The sequence below is a fragment of the Hippoglossus hippoglossus genome, chromosome 2, assembly GCF_009819705.1.
Source record: "Hippoglossus hippoglossus isolate fHipHip1 chromosome 2, fHipHip1.pri, whole genome shotgun sequence".
NCBI lineage: Eukaryota > Metazoa > Chordata > Actinopteri > Pleuronectiformes > Pleuronectidae > Hippoglossus > Hippoglossus hippoglossus.
In genome coordinates, this window is record NC_047152.1 from 9665732 (window position 1) to 9688601 (window position 22870).

At 44.5% G+C, this 22870-nt stretch overlaps 1 long non-coding RNA gene across 1 annotated transcript; it reads right to left on the reverse strand.

Moving 5' to 3' along the window:
• Positions 1 to 12205: 12205 nt before the first annotated feature.
• Positions 12206 to 22575, reverse strand: LOC117775152. Its single transcript, XR_004616201.1, has 3 exons — positions 22453 to 22575; positions 21317 to 21399; positions 12206 to 12686 (listed from the first exon to the last, which is right to left on the reverse strand). It is a non-coding gene; the product is annotated as an uncharacterized LOC117775152 (long non-coding RNA).
• Between the last annotated feature and the right edge of the window lie 295 nt (positions 22576 to 22870).

Consider the following 22870-nt stretch of genomic DNA (forward strand, 5'->3'; position numbering starts at 1 on the left):
CAGTGACTTCATTCTAGATGTTTTTATGCACATGTGCAGATTCCTGTATAATGAAAGTTTGCCCGAGTGCATGTACCATATACATATATATGCCACTTATACCTCCATATGGGTATGTGACTGTGTGTGTGTGTGTGTGTGTGTGTGTGTGTGTGTGTGTGTGTGTGCAGAGGCCATGCGCCTCACCTCTCTATAATGAAATCATGCGGGTCAGTGAGGCCGGCGAGGCTCGGGCAGGTCACCCAACAGATCGGAACTAAGCTGCTTTGACCCGGGCTGGTACTGCACATGGACGCACACACTCACACTCACACACACACACACACACAAGCGCACACACCCTATATAGTGCTTACAGCACAATGGAACCACTGTACAGAGGGGAGGGTGTTTGGCAATGATTAAAAAGCGAGTCCAGGCTGTTACACACACTCCAGCATATTTACAATACAGGAACTCGCTCACAGCTCTTCTCTTTTTTTATTTATCTCCCAAACTAATACAACCCATCAGAGGAGATGTCCCGAAAAGATGGTTTGAGAAATTACAGCAGGAAATTAAATCAACAATGGAAGTGATCAAAGTTGCGGCGGTGTGTAAACACTGAAACGCTGCAGCAGATTACAGTAGAGCAAGTTGTGTTTCAGCAGGGTTATTATAGAGAAAGCTTTAATCATTTCTCTTCCATTAGCTGCTGCTTGTATCGCCCAGGGACTTCTATTAGAATTAAATTAAACAGTGGAAATGTAAATATTGACAACATATGCATAATTATTTATTCCACACACACACACAACAAGATCAGAATATTACTGCCTCAGTATTGTGTTAATATGAAAACTGAAATATTTGCATTTGTCTGCAATAAAAACGCAAATCGCATGACAGCACAACCAATAGAACTGTAACAATAATCTGAACAATAATAATTATAATAAAAAAAAACTATTTAGTGCAAGAAAACTGTCAAAATTTACATTTTAAAATATGTCACGGCCGCATTTTATATTTTGAACCCTTCCGATGTCAAAGGTCAACGGCCTCAGGACCGCACTCCTCTGGAGGTTGTCCCTTTCCTCTAAGAGGATAATCAATTACCAGAAGACTGATCTTTGCCGTCGTGTCCCCGCTCATTGCTGCTTCCTCAGATCAGCGAGGTCCCCATAAATTTGAATGTAAAACAAGCTCACCAGCACAGGGTTAAACACGTAATTAGCCACGACAAGTGAATATGAGGAGCAGACTTAGTCAGGAAGGGAGCTATGGTAATGCGGGAGACTCCGCGGCCCTGCGAGGCATCGAGACGGGACGCAGGGAGGGGAGGGTGTGCGAGGAAGATTTCACATGCAGATATTAGAAATGCAATTGTCTTCCGCACACGGGCATCAGTCTGGAAATTGACTTTTTCATTATTCAGTTAGTGCAATAATTAAATATTCGATGCCCTGGGTTGGTGAAACTACTGAACCACACTGAGGATATTTAACCGGGCCTGACAGATGTTTTAAATAATGTTTATTTATCAATACTAATATAAACTGCCCTAAACTGTCACTCTCCTGTGACCTGCCTCGGTTTTCCCTAGGCTTTGCATCACTAACTCAAATCCAACAATAACTAGTAGAAGAGAGAGAAGGAACTTTTAGTTTTGGTGAAGTTTCTCCATTTATTCCCTGAAAAAGTCTTAAAACACGTGTCCCGACGTCTGATTGGCTGATTTCTCAGACTTCCGGTGACACGATTCAAACAGAAACTCAGAAGGAAGTGCTTCATGTGGCGGCGGCGGCAGCCTTGTTTGTGCGGACGCAACAACGACCCAAATGTATAAATTAATAAATGAATACATGAGCAAACACCAAATAAATATCCACACAGATGAATTAATACATAAATACACGTCCATATTTATTCATTATCTCCATAGTAACACATTCGCCAGCCCCGGCAGATCTGAGATGGAAAAATATCATTATACGATAATTAGACTTCCATCCACTTTCCATTGCCCATTACCAGTTATGAAATATTCTATGTATTTACATCTGAAAATGTCAATTCCACTCAATATCACGGGCGCGATTTGCAAGTCATGGCGCTCAGAGGAGCCATCAAAGCCGAGCATAAAAGGGAAAAAGGAAAGAGATCTGCTTCTTTGCAAGTCCGGCCAGAACAAGGCTCAGAACCAAAGTACAGGAGAGCCGGGGCGGCGAGGGATTCAAGAAAAAGAAAAAACTGAAGGAGGGCGCTCAACACGCTTGGAACGGCTACAAACGACAAACGCATGGACGCCGATGTTTCCAGCGAGGAAGAGGAGAAGCGCCGGGGTCTGAGGTCGTTCCCTCGTGGCTTTCATGTGGGTAAGTGCTCTTTGTCTTCATACTCCTCTTATATACGGAATCTGTAGCATAACATTACATTACGTAGCATAACATGTAACATTATATCAACCGTCTGCACAAACTATTTTTTGCGCTGCCGGAACATTCGCTTCCAGCTTCTCCATAATCTTCTGTCTGCACCGCTGGAAAATCTTTGAACTGCCATGTGCGGCCGAACGCGGCGCCGGGTGCAACTGCAGGGTCACGCCGCAGCTTTTCTTCTTGATGTAGCCGAGGTGGCGTTCCCCCGGCGAGAGGAAAACAACATGCAAGTGGACTCAGACACTCAGCGGTGGAACAATACACTTCCTTTGGATCTTTGGAGGCCATTTGCATTGGCAACAGGTAGCGGCGCTCAATGGGGACCCCCCCCCAACCCCCCACCGGCCCCCCCACACACACACACAAAAAAACAATGTCTGGTTAGAAATTCATCTGCTCCTTCACATCAGAGATCTCCAGCGGGCTCAACGAGGGAGAACAGGCGGGACAAAGTGGTAGAGTGCTTTTGTTGACAGGCTCCAACAACTTATCGTGATCCTTCATCGCCGCGTTTGATGGACATCTGAGCACCACTTGTGAAAGCGTGGGGGATGGTGAGGAGAGGGTGGCATGAGAGGGAGGGGAGGACGGCGCGGGGAGGAGGGGGTGCACGAGGTGTCAACACAGAGACTGATGGAGTGTGCGTTAAAGCACTGTATTGAAAAAAATAAACAAATCAGAAACAATTAAGTGTGAACTCTCATGGAATATTCATAGGCGAGCAGCCTTTGCGTGACAAGCCATCACGCCACCTCCAGTCCATTTTTTTTTAATTCCTCCTCTCCATGTCCTGCACACATGGAGATGTGCCTGCCACTTAAATCAAATTAGTCATTAGCAAATTGAATCAACAATTAGAGCAAAAGAGCTACATGGCATTAGCGTCAGTTCACTCATATTTGTCAACCTATCAGAGCAACCTCTGAAGTAGTTTTTCCTGCGGTCCAACTCGTCCCCGGTGCGCTCGTGGTCGACGCCGTAGCTCAGGGCACGAGGCGCCTCCGTCCCTTTCCTGCCAGGGTCACCTAGCATCACTGCAGCTTGAGCACACTGTTGTTTTTTGCACTTGTTTTGTTCGCCCGGCGCTCTGATGGATCCGGTGGCTGCCCTGATCGCCCCTCTTTTCTGCCTCTTCTGGATTATTTGTATCGACATCTCTCACTCCTCTGCGCCGCGGCTTTTAGTTAGAGGCTGTCAAAAACATTGCTGGCGGAAATGGAAGTATCCTCATTATGCAAATGCCGGGCTCCACTGATGGCATGTTCTGTTTTATAAATTGCATCCCCCCCTTGTCAGAAGTCAAATTGTATTTGAGCAACTTAAGAGAACTTGTCACGAAGATTTCAATTCGGTTTGCCTGCGATGCCACCATCAATTTAGTCAGGACAAATATAGACATATGTTTATTTCTTTACAAAGAGCGACATGATTGTGTTGCGTTTCTCCACAATCATATATTATTATATACGGCAAGTACTTCTTGTGTACGGGCTTGTGAATAATGAAAGAACAAAAAGTTGTGCAAGTTGAATAAATTCATTTCCGATTCTGCCCTTTTTTAAATAAAATATGATAAGCAGCGGTGGTTAGTGTATATTTTTAAATGATTTTCTGCACAGAAACTCACTGGGCTCGAAGAGAGTTGACAGGGCGTCCTCCAAGGAAACATTAATAATCATGTTCCATTAGAGGTAACAAGAAAACACATTTAGGAGTGATCCTCTGTAAGCTGCATGAATAAGTGGATAATTATACATTTGTTGATGTATCTCATTTGTAAATTTTTTCCCAAAAGCAGGGTTCCTTGTCTGCATCGCCGTCATCACAAAGTTTATCAACGTATGAATAAAAACCTAATCACAGTTTTGAACTTTGCTTCTCCTACATTTCCCCACAGAGACCTTTCCGATATAAAATATTAAACACATCAAATTTTCCGTTTCCTTTACATCGTTTAATCTTCCAAACTTGATCAATCCCATGAAGGAATATTCGAGGAAATGAACTCACAGCCTCGGTAACGCTGAGGCTGCAGTTTTAAAGACGTTTAAAAACTAATATAGTGTTGTAGGAAGTCACAGAGCTTCCAGTGTCGCTCAGCCCCGTCAGCAAAGGTCAATAGAAATCCAGTTTATGGGATTCAATTTGAAACAAAACTTCTTTAACAAGTTTCCTCTGTGAAGTGAGGAATTATCCAGAGAGCAGCAGGGGATTCGACCTAATGGTGTTTATGTGTTTATGTGTTTACGTCCTCTGCAGCGTTCAGGGTTGAAACCCAGGTGGGTTTCGTGTCTGCTTCACTTACCGGACGGTTTCAAAGTAAAATTCAAACGCCCGGCGAAGTGAAAAAACAGAGAAACATCAAAGTGACGCGGAAAAAAAACTCTCAGTTCACTTCAAATTGGCAAAATACGACGGCGTTGCCGACCGTCCTCCATCATTGTAACAACTGTGAGAAGTGGGAAGGAAACATGACGCCTTAAATCTCCGACAGCAACAAAAATAAATGGCGCCTGGCTATTACTGTAGACAAGCCAAAAAAAAAAAAAAGAGGAGAAAGCGAGAAAAAACATCAGGGTCGATTTTAATATTCATGAATTTTCTACCAGCTCAGTTCAGCAGTTTCGATTAAGCATTAATTAGGAGCCAGAGGGGAAACCAAACAAAAATAAGGAGCTGAATGACTAATGAAGGTGGTGGAGATGTGGGTAGACTGCCACGCCACTAATGGGTCGGTGCTATGGGTGCTGCATGGGCAGGAGTGCCAGTGGTGTGGGCGGCTAGACGCACCTCTGCCCACACCAGAGATCACACTGGGAGAGAAAAACACACTCTGGCCATGAAAGAACAACACACACTCGCTTCCAAACAGTGAGCAGCCGCCGCGCTCTCTCTTTAAATGTTTCTCCTGCAGCCCCTGAACACACGCAGCACTTTCCAAACCCAACATGGACGCCGGGGTCACGCTGCTGGAAACCGCTCTTCACTTAGCACCAGGTTTTTTTACGCATTAAAACGCAGCGGCACGGGCAGTTATTTTACTTTTTGAGAGATTTGTTTTTCCTTAAAAAACACAAAAAGTGGACATAAAGTTTAAGGTCACGTGTTCGGGATCTCAGGTTTAAGCTGAATGTATTTGTGGATATTATTTATTCCATACTGGGAGAACAACTAACCCTAACCAGTTCTATCCAGTGGTTTACAGGACGGAATTAATGTATGTGAAATTATTTTACAACATCTCAGCCTCATATAAAGAAAACTGCTTATGTAAATACAAATTTTAAACTCAACTTTGGACAGATTTAGATTAAATTTGAAGATTTTTATCTGCTTTTCATTATTAGTAACTGGAAACTTGTCAATATCGTGATTTTAAAAAATGGTGACACCAAAAAAAAAGAAGGAAAAATTATTATTATTATTAATTATTAATTTATTGAATATTTTATCTTATCATGATGCAGTTTCTAATATAGTACGACTGAAATGTGAGTAATAACAAAGTAATGCAGTACAATTTAATAGCTGGAATATCCTGTTTTTTTAAATACTATTGTTTTGCATGAAAATCTGCAAACAATAAATTAATTCTGTATATTTTTAAAAAGCATTAAATGTATTTCTTATCTAAACAGTCAGGATACGGTTCATTGTATTTATTTATATATTACTATTTAACAATTTAAAATTAACAGACCATCTATAATTATTAGAAAAATATTAAGTTGACAAATAATAAAATAAATAAATAAAAAATATATTTTCAGTTAGTTGATAAATTAGCAGTAAAAGCAACACAGACTGTTACTTTTAAATAAAGCATTTTTTTAAATGTTCTTTTCCTTCAGGTTGTGTTAAACTATCTTAGATTATTATGTAAAAATGGTAATTATTTAAATAATATGATTATGTATTTATTACTATTATTTAGATGAATCAAACTGCCCTTAGGTTCACCTGATATGTCAGTTCTAATACGAGGCTTAATTATTTGTGTACTTACTTCATGCATTTACAAGAACACTATGTATATGTATGACTGCACCACAGTCGAATATATTTATCAAATATGAATAAACAGCATAAATATGAATTTGGCATAAAATTTTCATTCATTATTGTCATGGCTGTAAAATGTCAGCCAGGGCACAATTTACATCCTATAAATATTTCCATCTCCATTATTCCTCCACTTATTTCCCTAAAATATTGAGTTAAAGTGAAGCAAAAACAGTATTTTCCTATATCGCTTTTTGTTTTTATTGGCGCTTTATGAAAACAGCGGGGTTGTGAAAAAGAGAAACCCTAATCCCCACAGGATCAGAGGGAGAGGAAGAGAAGAAAGAAGGTTATCGTTTCTTTTATCTGTTTGAGAAGGAGCTTTGCAGCCTCCTCTCCCAGTAAAACAAGGATAAAGGGAACAGGGGGAAAAATAAATGATATTGTTACAGAGGTATTATCTTTAAGCCTGCCCATGATATTTGAATTGTATTGGTGAATTGTAATCAGGTATTTTAGCTTAGCGGTGCTGGTCTCCGTGTTGAACGCCTACCATCTGGTATTGGACGACAGTGTGACAGACAGAGGGAGGGAAGGAGGAAGAGGGGGGGGTTAGAGAGAGAGAGAGAGAGAGAGAGAGAGAGAGAGACAGGAAGCCCTTATCCAACGGAGAAGCCGGGCGACTTTAGTTTCCCAATCTCTAAATCTACACATTGTAATGTAAGTCCACAGACAGGAAGCCCAGAGCAAACAGTATTTGTATGACCAGATATAGGCAGCAGATCCCTTCCAATCACCAGGAGGAAGTTGTCCTGCGCTGCGGCTTTCGCTCACTCAGGGGTCGGTGAGGAAAAGAGAAACAAAGCTGGAGTTTAAATTACTGGGATCGGCGCGAAGCCCCCGCCGCGTGTTATAATTCACTTTTCATTATTTTGCTTTCAAATTTCCCAAAGCTTGAGATAATGTTCCTGGAGATGGTTTGCAAATAAATGTGGTTCAGCCGGAGATGTTTCTCGAATGAGGAACAGCCGCTGTAAAATGAAGTCGGTGAACTAGTGTTTGTGCTGCTAATTTCCTGTTAGGAAATTCGTAAAGTGGCGTTAAACACGGCTGGATTAACTTATTACGGGGGTGGGGGGGGGGGGGGGGGGGGGGGGGAGGCCTGGAGTAAAATGGTGCTTTTCTGGCTCCTGTGTAGTTAAGCCAATTTCTAAAAGACAATAATTTTGGTATGTGAGCACATTATAGACTTAGACTTAAGACTTTTCTCATGTCAGAGCCTCTCCTGCACATAAACTTCAAGACCTAGTTGAATTGTGATGCGTCAAATGGAGACATCTTCATAAAACCCGCAATAAATCATATGAATTTCCCTTTAATTCTTCTAAATCTGCCTTTGTGGCATGTTTAAGTTCCAAATGGTCAAACACGGCCTTTAAAATAACTGCATATTCCCCGTGTGTTGGTATATTCATCCCCCAGAGAGCGAGAGAGCCTCATCTGTACCGACTAGTTTGACTCCCTGACCTCCGCCTGTCTGATGAGAACTCTTGTTTTACCGTTCGACGGCGCTCCACCGAGGAGAAGTCCTGTTGCAGAAGTCCCTGCCGGCTGAATCATCGCCCCTCGCTCCCCGGCTGCAGCCGCGGCTCGAGTGCCCTTCAGCCGCCTTCGCTCGCTGCTTTTCAAGTGACCGGACCCGGAGTGCCCCTTGGACGAGAAAGCGAGACGCTGATGATTGGTATTTGTCTTTTTGTTTGGCAGCAGCTTGTCGTGCGTGTGCAGGAAAAGGAAGATTTATTGCGATGCGTGTGGGGGGGTTAGAGTCTGTTCTCGTGCAACTTGAACATGATATGAACATCTCGTCTGGTCAGCGAGGGTCAAACACGGAGAATAACACTGATTATCAGCAACAGCTCTGGGTGAGAGGGCCCCAACAATTAACAAAGGGAGGTGTGTGTGTGCATGTGAGGGGGAGGGGGGAGGGGGGGGTGAAGTTTTTCTTTTCTTTCTCTCCGCCTTGCCACCTATCACAATTCATTACCACAAATTAGGGTTCAATAAAATTGCTATTCAGAGATAATTAGGAGTTGGGTTTGCGGTGGCGGGGTCGGGGGAAGGCGGGTGGGAGGTTGGGGGGGGAGGGGGGGGGGGGGCAGAGCGAGGGTGAGGTAGGCGGCGGCAGTGAGGCAAAGGGTGGGGGGGGGGGGGGGGGGGGGGGGGGGGGAGTTGCCTTCCACATGTCATCATGACCCAAACTAACAAACCGAGGGTCCGCAGCTGGGGCAAGTGAAGTGAGACCCTGATCTGCCACCCCCCCCCCCCCCACACACACACACACACACACACACACACACTCACAAAAAGAAAACACACACACACACTTTCTCTCCCCTTCCTCTCACCTGCTGAGTTGGGAGCCGCTCCAAATTAAACAAATTATTTCAGGCCTCTCTTTCATTCTCGTCCTCCTTCAGAAAAAAATAAGTGGAGCAACGGCTCGCCGACAAACAGTGATCCCACATAAGGACGGCGGCTAATAAGGTTGTGTGTGTGAGTGTGTGTGCATGTGCGCGCGTGTGTGTGTGTGTGTGTGTGTGAGTGTATAAGTGGCTGACTAAGAGCAAGAGCTGGGGTCGTGTCTGCGTATGTGTGCACCAAGCTGAAGAAGGTTTGTCTTTCATTAATTAACACTTTTCCTGATAACACAAGCACGACCGATCTCTGCATTTGTGAAGGAGTGAAATATTTGTCAGGTGAGAGAACTTGCCTGAGAGCAGTTTGTGTTTAATTAACATGGAGATTATGTGCAGTATTTCTTTTTTTGTGATTCTCAATTAATTATTCAAATGTGACAATAAACCTAAAGCAACAATGCTGCAAAAAATACAATTTTTGTCAATGTAAGACTTGTAAAATGAGAAAAAAGTGAAGGGATAAATAATTAATAAACCCCCTTGACTGAAAATATTGATTCTCAATGTTTTATCCTCGATTCAACAACTCTGAATTCAACAGTAACAATATGATGAGTGAGTCACTGGCAATAAAAAAGTGTTGTTCTTTTGTTTATCTATGTTTTTAGCTTTAAACTTTCCTATTTTTTGCAAATTGCAGAGCAGAGAAACAAACATGATCTTAAAAACAATGAATAAATCGCCTTAATTTAATGTAAAGAAAAATATATTTTCTTTTTTAGATATTTTAACTGGAATAAAAACAGACTAAAGACATTGTGTGAGGCTAAAAGTTTGACATTTTGGCTTTAAAACAATGTTAACTTTAACCTACGATTTTATTTAATTTGTTATATGTACTCATTTCGGTTGTAATGGCCCATAAATGTAAACAACATCTGATGTAGCAGAGTTAGCTTGAAGCTATTTTCACGTGGAGTCATTTATTGAGACCATAATAAGAACTAACAAGCTTCATGTGGATTTTATCCCTATTTATTTCGCATATCATTGTAAATAGTTTTATTCCTATCCTGATTTTGCTGTTTTCTGATCGTAGCTGTAAGGTGTCTTGAAAGGAACCAATAAATAAAATGCATCATTATTATTATCGATGAAAAATGCATAAAGGTGGCACTGAAATAAAAACCCCCACAGATGAACTTCAACAAGTTTTCCGTGCTCACTCTCAGGCATCGCTTTGGCTGCACTTTCTGACATTCAGCTGCTCTGCTGAACCTGTCAACTTTAACTCCACTTGTTCTCTCTTATGACTGTTTGTGCCCTCCATCCTCCTCCTCTCCTCCTCCTCTCCTCCTCCTCCTCCTCTCCTGCTCCCGTCTCCTCCAGCTGTCTGCGTGCGACTCTGGCTGCAGCCCCAGCGCCACTGGAGGGGCCGTGTGAACAGGCCAGTCCGGTCACCTCGCATCAGTGTCGGGCTGGAATGCGCCGTGGCCCTGGCCCTGGCCGGGGACACTACTCTGGGGGTTGGGGGGTGGGGTGGGGGGGGAGTTGCGGGTGGCGGCTGAGCAGGTGCTCGGTTAGGGAGCGGAGGGGGAAATAATGTTGATGTCATGTCCCCGCCACCCATTGTGGTTGTGGGGGGGGAGGCATGGACACCAAGGGACACAGAGAGCCCGTGGGTGCGCCTCTCTAGAGGTCACCGGTCCAGATCGGAATCACACTGTGAGCCTTTACTTATTAAGTGGCTTTCTGTGCAGCCGACGGTTCGCCAGCGCTACACGACAACCAAGCCTGTTCTCTGGCACAAAAAGACCCCGGTAAAGAGATACCAGCGCGCTATTGAGACATCCACTCCGGCGCTGTGTTCGTCTCAGCTACGACCAGACACTGTGAACAAATATGGCACATGATACCAGAGGTGTAGAATTCCTTCCCCCCTCTCCCTGTTGAAAGAAGTCCTTTACACACCAAACAGAGCATCGCAGACTCTCTGATCAGCAATTATGCACTTTAGAGGTATTAAATACTGCTGAGGGGGGAGAGGGGGGCCTCCAGGGACCACCGGCAGTCCGTAAATACACTTCTCTCCGGGAAAATGAAAGGAAGAGACCTGCCATTTGTAGACATTATTCATGCATTAAATGTAAAACAATTATGTCGCATATATTTCAGCGTATTTACTTGCTGTATCTTGCGGAGCGGCGTGTGTGCACAGAGGATGACAACTCTCCCAAGTTATTTGCCGTGCTTGCGTGCACACATTTGTGTTTATCAGCCGCGGCTATCTATATTTATCACCGGCACAGGTCAGAGATCGCCCATTTCTAAGTGGCGAACTGGCACAAAAGATTATCATCAATTAATATGCCATAATAACCGGGTTCACTTTGATACTCGCTGTGTACATTTGTCTTTTAAAGTGATCTAGTCTGGCAATCTCTCCGCCTCCTCTGTAATGTATGCTAATGTGAGTAAAAACACTTTGGATCGTCTCTGAGGAATAAGAATCCATATTGGGATTCATACCAGCAACATTTTTCCACTTTTGGCTTCGAGAAAAGTTCTCCAGCAGCCAGGGAGTCTCACCAACTTCATATGTATTCTTTTCATATTGTTTCCCCAAAGTTGTGTCTGTGAGCGCAGCCTGGTGAGTAGCCAGAGACTCCATTATTCAAACAGGGGTCCTGACACCAGTTTGTGGCTGAATTGCATTAACTCACATGTAACTTGATTTCAGCAGCGAGAAGGAAATGTTAATATTCACCCCGGACTCAGCAGGGCCTCACCCAGCGCTGGATACTTACAGCGTCTTTTGATATGTTTTTACAAGAGATTTAACTCTGCACTGGATACACGATGAAGATATCATCTGGTAGGAACAGAAAACATGGATTCTGACGGATTCTGATTAATAGAAAAACTCTGAAACTTTAACTGCTTTGTAGAGTTTTGGGTTCTGTGTAACTGACCGACACGTGATATTTGCTGCACCTTTGCTGGCGTCCATTCGGTGAACTGAGTTATTTTAATGGTAATTTTTATGTTAAATGTTGAATTCGTGTGGGAAAATCAAAGTGGCAGTTGCAGCGAGATCATTTAAACAGATTCATGGTGTGAAAATAATGATTTATTGGACTTTTTGCAAAACTAGCTTTTCAGGCTTATACTTCTGTCCAAATGCAACTTTTAAAGATTACTGGAGACAGTATTTTACCTTGGTAAAAGCAGCAATGCAGTAAAGTACTTATCATGCAACAGTGTCGCCACACAATGACACAACTGTCCTGTACTTGAGTAAATTTGTGTTTGATTAGTTGAGGCTTGTTTTTCTTGGTTTATCCGGAGCGTGAACATTTCAGCGTGAGACTTACGACTTCAAATCCGATTGAATAAAACTTCGGTTCATCAAAAGTGAGGAATTACTTGACTTCACAGGCCTCTTGCCACCACTTCCCATTATCAACTTGACAAAAATAACTATCCTGAAGAATAAAACAAACTCCTGTCTCACATCAAGAAACTATGGCTGTTGAGCGGCGAGGCCTCTCCGAGTGCACTCCGCAGTCAGTGCACTCCAGCTGCACGGCAGCTGTGGAGCACCCTGGGCGAGAGGGCTTAAAGGACGGCGTGAGTGACGCAGCGCCTCGACGCGACGGGCGATGAGGAGAGGGGAAGTGACAGGAGACAGTTGCTACACACTGTGTCACGCTGGCAGTGTCACACCTGGCAGCTGTCAATCACCGCGCTGCCTGATATCACCGGAGCCGCTGCCAAACATGCCGTGAGTGGTGTCATCCATCCACACATGAGCACTGGCTCTACTCTGACTGCACTCATCCTGTCACTGCAAGTCAGAGAGAGGGAGAGGAAGAGGGGAAAGGAACGAGGGGAGAGGAAGAGGGGAGAGGGAGGGAAGCATCCATCTATTTACATATGGAAAGGTCACAAATAGCCTGCAGGCACTGTGCTAATTAGAGAATGTGGCAAAAAAAAAAGTCCAAAGATAAATTGAAAGACAAAAATGGAGAGTTATCTAAGTATGCTTGCGTAATGAAAGTGGGGATAAGGTGAATGAAAGGAGAAAGGAAGAGGCTGAACCTTAGAAAAGAACATTCTTTACTGAAGGTGGAAACCAAAAACAAAAAGGAGCCGGTTGAGTTTCAGCTGCTGCAGGATTCTGAACGCGTTTGCACGCTCGCAACGTGGAGAATCGTAGGATTCGAGCGGGATCAGCAACCGACCTCCTGTCGTGCAGCCGATGTAGCTTTAGCTCGGTGGTTAGCGCAGGCCTCCACCAGCAGACGCTGACCATATGATGGTGTTCAGATGACCGGGCGTGTGTGATCTCCCTTAGCCAGATAAGCGAATCAACCTTTATAATTCATTGTGACAAGCTGACAGGGAAAATGAGTGTAAAATTTTATACTTACATGCATTTTTGTGTCAGATCACCGTCTGTGCACTTGTTTTTCTGCCTGGCCATAGCCGAGGGCTCCTTTCTCCGCGGGCGTTTCACGGACTTTGTTTCCAGGCCTTCAGACACATCGCCCTTCGCCCTAGTGAATTTGCTGATTAATTTTGGATGCTCCCCTTAATTAACACCCCAAAGGAAAGTGTAGATTTCCGAGCCCGCCTTTGCTGCAGAACAAACAAAATGAGAGTCTGAAGAAGGATGACCTCAGGGAGACAGACGTGCTGATGTCCAAAATGACATTACAGGAGCAATGTGAAGGCCCCGTGACGCCAGGCCTAGACCTGGACATGGGCGATGCCTCAGGAGCTCCCAGGCCTTTTAATCAGCGGCTGGAAATGAGCTCCCTATTAGTCTCATTTCATTTGCTTTAGCGTCGGTAGAGAACCAGGCCTTGCATGATGCCACCCGACGCTTGAAACATGTTGTTCTTGTGCCAGTGCTGGTGCCGCCTCCGGCCCTCGGTCATTAATTGGTGCCACTCTCTTACTTCCAGTGAAATTGGCAGATGACGGACAGGGGGCGAAATAAAAATGTGATTTCTTTCTCTTTTTTTCCCCCCTCTTCGCAACATCAGAGTGGATTTCACTAATTGGGTTGAATGGCGCCCATCTCTTCTTGTGACAGCCAAGCAGGATGCATGAGAAGCTGCGGGCAGCTTGGAGAGCTCTCACCCTGCCATGCCAGCTCAGAAGACACGCCGGCAGGAGGGGGGCGAAGTTGCAAAAGACACGCTGAGACAAAAGAGCACAGCCAGAGATTGCACGCTCACTTTTCAGAGACCTTGAACAAACAAACTTGCACTTTGTCTCGCTGAGGGCAAGAGGATACGCACGTCAGCGCTCAACCAGAGGGTAGCAAATCAGCTCCCGAAAATAAACCCAACGTGCTCAGAGACGTTTTCTGCCTCCTTCAGCGGTGCATCGCTCGGAACAGCACATGTGAAAAATGGAAACAATACCAACGATGCTACGAGCTGACCATTACAGCATTTTTCCCATTTTAACATATTTATCCTCACTATTTTGAACCTCTGGAGCTGAACCCCCTCATGTCTTCTGACGTTTGACAAGTAATTTCTTTGCATCTTTCTCTGAAGACCACACAGACACCAGGGATTTACCCTCAAATTGTACGAAATGTGAATTAAACGACTCCCCGGTGACGGCAGAAGTTAGACGTACAGTTTACATAACTGCAGACTAATACAGTGTCCAATTAGGGCCATTAAAAGCACATCCGATCTGCCTTCCTCCAGTAAAACAGACATGGATGTTTGAGCAGGTCCTCTCAGCTCCTCGTTGGACAATTGTCCACTTTGTGTTCGGTGCAGTTTCAGGGACAGGAGGGGGGGGGGGGGGGGGGCAGAATTCCCATTACAAAGGGACAAGAAGTGCAGGTGTAATTGGGATATTTGGAAGTGTCTGGTTTCAGGGCCCGTCGGAGCTGCGGTGAAACGAAGCCCTGTAAGACTAGAGCGATGGCAGGAGAGGCTGCCCTCTCGCTCGCCTCTGCTCTTTCACTTTTACTCTCATTTCTCTCGCCACTTTCTTATTTTCTGTCCTTGTTTATCTACGTTCTAGTATCGCTTCCTTCTTTCTGCACGTCTCCGCCGGCCCATGCAAGGCTCACCCCTCCACACACTCCCTCCCGCCCCTCTTAGCAATGATAGCAGCTTGATCGGGCAGGTATGGGTAACAAATGAGATCAATTAACGTGTCCAAGAGGGGCACCAACCCCAGAGTCTGGTTGCACTAAACAGGCTCCTCATCTTTTGTTTCCCCACTGCGGGATTCCATTTGCAACTTCATCACTTTCCCGGCCAGAACAACGGCGCCCATTGTTCCACCGCGCCCCTGAATGGAGAAGGCCCAAAAAAAAAGAAGGCCTGGCCTCTTCCCCTGGCAGCCTCGTGTATCTTTACCATCGACACTCCGACTCGGGGACGGGGGGCAACCTCGGCAAAATGAATCCCCGCTCCGTCCCGCTAACCTTCGGCGCTGCCCCGCCCTCCCCACCCCTCTCTCTCTCCCTCCCTGCCCCGCTCTCGACATCAACGAGCTCGATTTGTAGCAAATTTGTTTCCCCAGCTCCCTTTAATTGAATGACTTTGGCGCTAACAAGGAGCTGATTGAGCTCAATAATGGCACTGTTGAAGGCAGAAATGCCGGAGCAGAGGCCGGGGCTGGTTCTCCGCTTAAATACACACCTCGCTGTGTGTGTCGCAACATCAGATTACACACACACACACAAACTGTGGAAAGGGGCACAATGCAGCTGTATCATATGTATCTGTCGCTGTTTTCTTTAGCTATTTTCACACATGAACTGCGGAGAAATTGGGTCCAGACATTTTTTCAGTTTGTCTCGTCTTTCTCTTCCACGTGTAATATGGCTCCTCCTTCTCGTCCTGTCATTTCTGTGGCCGCTGCGTGTTAGAAACATCATCAACACCCCGACGCCCATTTAACCCCGCGCGACGAGATGACGAATCAATCACTCTTCCAAAAGACGTCACCCTGTACCAGCACTTGGCGATCACTATCAGGTGCTATCATATTCCGACAGCTTTCTGAAAAACATTTACAAATTTCACCCCCTCCAAATATGACAACCTTACTTGCTGGATGGAGAGTAAGCGAATGTCTGCAGAGGAGGAGCAGAGGAGGAGCAGAAATAGGTGCAATTATCATGAGTTGGAGACAGGGGGGGGGGGGGGGGGGGAGCCGGTGATGGCCGACCATCGAACCTCCGAGCGTTCATTTAAATCTGCTTGATGCATGTGATGTTCACCCCCCCTTCAGTCTGTCCACCCCAGTTAGACGGGATTGTTTACGATAACCTTGTAATCAAGTTGGCTTGGTTGACAGCTCACCATTACCCCTGATAACAGGTCTGCTGCAATTCCCCCCCCACCCCCACCCTCCCAAAGTATATATATATATATATATATATTAAAAAAAACAGACAAACCTACACTTTCTGATGCCTTATTGATGGAGCGCTGGCCCCCTGTTATCTTTGCACGTAATTTGTTTTCAAGAACTGTGATTTACATTTCAGTGGGATTACACCTTTTAATGCTGCACGCCGGCCGAGAAGTGGGCAGCCGCTGAATACGCCACAGCTCCAGCGCGGGAGGAGGAAGAGGCAGAGGGGCGGTGGTGTGTGTGTGTGTGTGTGTGTGTGTAGAGAGAGAGAGAGAAGGGGGGGTTCAAACGATGCATTTCCAAGTCCTCAAGTGGAGAGGATTACAATTACAATTAAAAATCAAAAGGCCTGTGTGTCCATCAAACGGCTGCCCATAACCCTTTGTGTACCCACTGCCAAAAAACCGTGGCTAGTGGAGGGTTGGCAGATGCAAAACGCTTTCCCGCTTAATTGTGGCGTATTACCGGAGCTCGTTCATCGGGATATTATGCAATAAGTGTTATTTCAGGCAAGAACGCGGGTTCTAAATGGCATGCTAATGTGAGTCCCTTGGCAACGTGTTAAAGAAAATCCATGCATCACCATTAAAAACAACAGCGGGGCCAGTGGCAAAGTTCAATCATCTTGTTTTGGATATCGCATTGATGTGGTACAACAAGTTCACCACAGGTAGAATACGGGATCGTGCATATGACAATATTTGTCTGTGTAATACGAGAAAACTCTGAAACTTCACGCTGTTTTTTTTAGTTCTTGGATCAATGACAAATATTCTAGCCAACAGAAATACTCAGTAAATAAAATAAAAGAGGAATAAAAGTTGACAAATGTCTTGACGTGTTTTGATTTGCAGGGTAATAAACAGTATTTGACTCATAATCAAATACGTCTCTTTCTTCTCTATAAATATGAGTTTCTAGGAGCTGCTGATTTTTATTCTTTTATATTCTACGTCCACCGACACTCTGCTGCCGGCCGACCGCCCCCTTACACACGTCTTTATCATGTGCATTATTTCAGTAATTCAGATCACAACATTTTACATAATTCCTTGTTTATTCATTTTCGCAGACAGTCGGTGAAATTATGTAAAACTCGCTCTCGACGCCACTCGAATGCAGATCCTGTGTTATTCTAACATATTCGCTGACTTGGAGGCAAAGTGTCCCATTTAAATGAGAATTACACTTAAATGTCACATGGGTTTATCTAAATTTATAAACAGTGCATTTATTATATTAAATTTGGTGAATCCTAAATGTGGATTGCGGGAGCAAGAAGGCGAGACGTGCTCCGAGGGTTATGACTTACTAATGCCTATTTAAACTGTAAACGCTCGCTTCCTCTTTGTTTTATTTACTCGCCGTCCTCTCTCTGAGACGACACGGCACCTGAAGAATCGCTCTTTTTAAATGTACTGCCGTTGGAAAACCTACAGGAACATCATCTGCTTTTGTTGAATTAATGCAATCATTAGCCGGCAGTTGGGGAACCTGCAGCTCCTCGGGAAAAAAAGAGATAAAGCCGCTCCCGCCATTCACGGCGTCGCCTGATAGCCGCCAATCTGTTGCCTCATACATCTCAGGCCAAATTATAAAACGGGATTCCTCATTCAGAGAGGTAGAAAGTGTGAATGCGAGAGGGAGAGAGAGACCCTCTAATGTCTTTTTTTTTTTTTTCAGAATGGGAGCAAAACAAGGAGATTACGGGGGGAGAGGGAAACTCATTTACCTCATCAGTGGCCTTTGTACGCCTTGAGTCAGCTTTCTGAGGCGAGGACGCCTGAACTCAGTCATCATTGGCTGGCCGTGCCGAGACACACTGGTCCCTCCTCACTCAGCGCAGGAGACAACACACTCACGACAATACGCCGTCCTCCATTTGGACGTTCAAGTGAAAGCATTCAAATATAAACCATGAATGAGCTGTAAAGATAAATCTCAATAAAAAAAACGCCACTTTTTTTTTTAACCGCGTGCAAGCGAGTAGCATTTCCCCCGTCACATGCACGGCTACACACACACACACACACGTGCACGGAGGATTGTTTCCATATGGGACAGCAAATATAATAGCAATAGGGTACATTAGATCCCTTCCATACAGATGTTCACCTCCATTGCCGCAGCAGTTCGGTCCATCTGTGTTTACAGTGAGCTGCTTAGCGCGCGCCCGTGTGGAGGGAGGCATATCAAGCATATGGACATTTTACAAAAGGTTACCCTGCATAAATTAGGCTGAATGGCAATCTGTTGAGGAGAGGTGGCTCCCTGTGAGCACGAGGTGGTTCCAAGTAAGACTGGGTAACAAAAGCATCTGGTTTTTTGTGGAGCAGGGGGCCGACGCAAAACGAGAAAACAGCTCAGAATTAAACCTCAAATTGTGCATCTGGGAATGTTGCAATAACAACAGATTGTTTCCCCTTCAATATTTTGCATGTTAAATATTAAGAGATGATAAATTAAAGAGCAGAATTTAAAAATATTAGTCGCAACTGTTAAAAATATTTGTGCTTCATTTAGATCCTCTTGTATTTCTGCCGTCAAGTATTTTTTATTTTAGAATCTGCAATATTAAAAGCTTCCAATTAAAAGTGTTTTTGTTAAATAATATGATTTAATACATTTCATTTGTGGAGATATGTCACAGACTCAAAGTTGTTTTTACTCGACTCTGGAGGAAACCAGGAGCTTTAGATTTTTATCTCGTCTTAGAGTGACATCTAGTGGCCACTCGACTCATGACACCTCAGTGCACCTCAGTGGTGTTCAAAGTGTTTTTATAGCTTTGAAAAACCCAACTTCCGTCTATTTACTGCTTAATAAAGTGTTACTTTTATATATATAGATTTAAATGAGGCTCTTAGTCCATTTAAGGAAATTAAAATGCAATTAAAATGTATTTTTATTGATCATTTTATCAGAATTTCTCATTTAGACCTTTACAAACACATTATTTAATGATATTTTATACTTCCACTCATTCCTGTCAATCCAAAATACATGTTTTCCTTCAAACTGCTGCAGAAGAATCGCACCTGATTAATAAGGAGCGTTTTAAATCTCCAAATCAAAATCAAATCCAGGACTTCAGCACACGGGCATCATGCAAACTGCCCTTTCATACACCCACCAACGCCTCTGATACATTTAGCCTAATCTGCCTATGTTTGCTCTCATCTGTGAGTTACCTTCATCACCGTGTGGGTGGTTAAGATTGATTAACAATAACAGCAGCTGACTACACAGGAATAATTTACCAAAAACAAAGCGTCGGTGAATGGAGGAGGCCCACAATGAGACGGAAGGAGGAGGACAACTCGCCGCCTCCTCGTTCGCCGAGTGTTCTGATGTTGGCTAATTGAAGCTTTGTCACGCAGATCGAGGGCGGAGGGGTTCAAAGGCGAGCGGCCGTCCGGCGACAACGCGCGGCTTTAATTTCGGGAGGTTTCGCCGCGTTTGATGTGAGCTACTTCTGCTGCAGATGCGGCTTTGATAAGAGACGGCGGCGCGGCTGGTCGAGAGGGCTCTGGGAACAAGGAGCGGGCAAGTCACAGCGGGAGAGGAGCGAGCACCGGACACTAGAGCGCTCGAGTGGCACAGAATTCATATTCATGCAAAGATCACACAACATCACACATGTACAGTGGCTGCAAGGACAACGGGGAGATTTCCATCAGGGGGAATTAACCTTATCGTGCAGCGGCGGCCATGTTTCTACAGGAAATACACAACTTTCTAATGCAGAAACTTGCACAACTTTACTTTTTCAGTCTCATATTTGAACACACTGACACCTGGAGGCAGTTGACGATTAAGAGCTGAAATAAACGTCACCTTTATGTTGGTCACGAACGAAGGACAAACGCTACACACCCGAGCTACAGGGGGTTGAAGCGTCATCAACACGTCCACTCGCTCGCAGAGAACCCCTGATTTTACAGTAGCCTTCTCTTCTGTATGGACTCTGTCCTGAAGCAATTCACAGGTGATCTGTATTGACCAGAGTTGACTAATGCCAGAGAAACAAATCAAAAGCTGTTACAATTCCTTCCATCTACCCTCGTAAATTCTGTCTTTGGCAGAACTGTGTGTTTATAAGCGCTGACACCTCGTCGAACAATCCCTTCAGGTTCGTAGCAGCGCGGTAACAGCCCTTAACTCACCCTTCCACCGTCTTTTCATGGCCAGGGCTTTTGTTCTTCCACATAAAAGGAGAAGGGTCTACACGGGGAGGCAGCGAGACACTTTGAATAACATGCAGATCAATAAAGACCATCCAGCATGGAGATAATGTGCAGGTCGTTGAAGTGTCATCCATAGTGCTCAGAGAGAGAGAGAGAGGGTTCACGCTGCAGGTCATCTTCCTGCGCGTCAGAGCGCAGTGATGTCAGCTCCCCGGTACAAATGTTCGCTTTGATGGGGCTCAAGGCTCCGAAGAAACCTCAAGGTTAAATCATTGTCGTGTAAGTGGAACAGTTTGAAGCAGTGGAAGAACTCTGGATGCGCAAAGTGAAACCTCAAGGAAGCTGCAGCTGCTCCGCTGAAGCTGCAGAGACAACTACGACGGGGAAACTAGTTTTCTTTGGGTGAATTAAAATGTGAATGAATATCATAAATAACTAGAATGTCCCCTTCCCCCACATCGCACACTCATAGATATCAGTCCTCTAAATATGTCTGATGTAAAGAAATTATATAAAATTGTTAATTTAACATTTTTAGAAGCAGCAACAGTGTTTTGTTTATTAAAAGGTTTAAGAACCGGGTGTTTAACATGACCAGCAAACGTGTCACTCCCACGGAAAGTCGAGCCCGAACAGGAAATCCGAGGGTAAAGGTGAAAATGTGTGTTTTTCAGTGTCGAAAACAATCTGTTGTCGTGTTCCTTCAGATCTAGAAGTCAGATCTGAACCTGCAGGCCTCATGGTGCGTCTGCTGAGGCCAAGGTCTGCTGAGTGCGGAGGAGATCAGCGTTATCGCCTGCTCCTTTCACTCTCCCCATGATGAGCTGTGCTGCCGAGTGTGTTGTTGCCTAATTCCCTCTAACTACAGCCCTGTGTAATCACATACCCCAATTAACCACCTCGGCTCCCCGTTTCCTGCATCGCGCGCGCCGCCCCGGCTCCTCGCCACGCCGCGTAATTAGCTTTCATCTGAAAATGAAAAGAAAGGAGCACCTCAGCAATTGTGCAGCCACTTTCTCTTCCTCCCCGTCTCTACCCGTCCCTCCATCACTCTACTTCTCATATCATAATGGCCTGCAATTTCAATCAGATGGATTTTAATCGCAGACACTGAGGAGGATTGGCCCTCATCCTGGTCCCTCCTTCCACCGCCCCCCCAAACAAGCAGCCCACCTCAGTTGATAGCTCGTGCTCGTGCTCGTGCATCCGCCATCGAGGAGACTCCTTGTTGTGGCTGCGTGGTCTTAGTTGGATATTTACAACGCATTTGATTCTCTTTTGTGGATGTGTGTGGCATCAAAGTGGAAGTGATCCGACCTGTGCAGCGCTAAAGTGATTTACATCCACCGGAATGTGAAAAAGACAAAGTGAATCCTGTGGAGTTGTATTTAGCGGTGAGATTCCAGGGATTTCATACACAACATGTATAATATTAGATCAGAATATTAGAACATCAGAATTAATTCGTTAAAATAACTCTAAAATGTGTCATGTTGACCTGTTCAATCCCTAAAATCCAGATAAGAGAAGTTGGGTTTATTAAAATCTTAAAAATATGACACAGATGAGTGTCAGCCCGTTTGTGAGCTGCCATCTTGGTTTTTTGAGACCAGAAGTAACGGGGGAACAGGGGGAGGAGCCTGACTGAGCACTACACGGCGACACTGCACGCTCACCTACACCTGCACCCACTGGATGGTGCTAGCTGTCAATCACACCGGGGTTTCAAGGCCTAATACATACTGTGCTCTATTGTACTCTAAATGGATCATAAACTAAAACTTTTACATCATGATGTATTGAAGAAGACTTGAAACTAGACATTGAGACATAAACTCTTTTAGGAAAATGTTTACTGACGTTATAAATCAAGAGAGAAGTAAAGTCATTTTCCTATAGACGTCTTTTTGCACCCTCTGCTGGTCATCTGAGAGAATACAGGTTTCAGGCACTTCCACATTGGCTTTGCGTTATTACGTACATTTTTCTTATGGAGTCTATGAACACAGAGAGATTTCCTACCTCTTGTCTGCTGGATTTTGCCTCTCAGGTAACACACGTGTATCGTCTTGGTGGAGGTTGCGTGTGAGGACGTCAGCAGACGCTGCTCAGGGCCGACAGAAGCTCCTGAACCTTTTCTGGCCTAAAAAAAACAACAAAAAATGATTTAGTATTTTTTGATTTCCTCTAAAAAGACACTAAAACAAATCATGAATCAAAGATGCACAGTAAAAGACAGTAAAGTAAACATATGTCCTTGGTCACAGGTTTGCAATCAAAGTGAATAAAAGTCAATATTTGCAGAGATTTGTAGTTTGGTGTGAGTTTCAAACTCCTGACCTGCCTGTGTTCACTTCCAGGCCTATTTTTCACTTATTTAACACCTTGGAAGTCACAAAGCCTAAATTATTTTACTTCATTTAATCCCGTGACAAAGCTC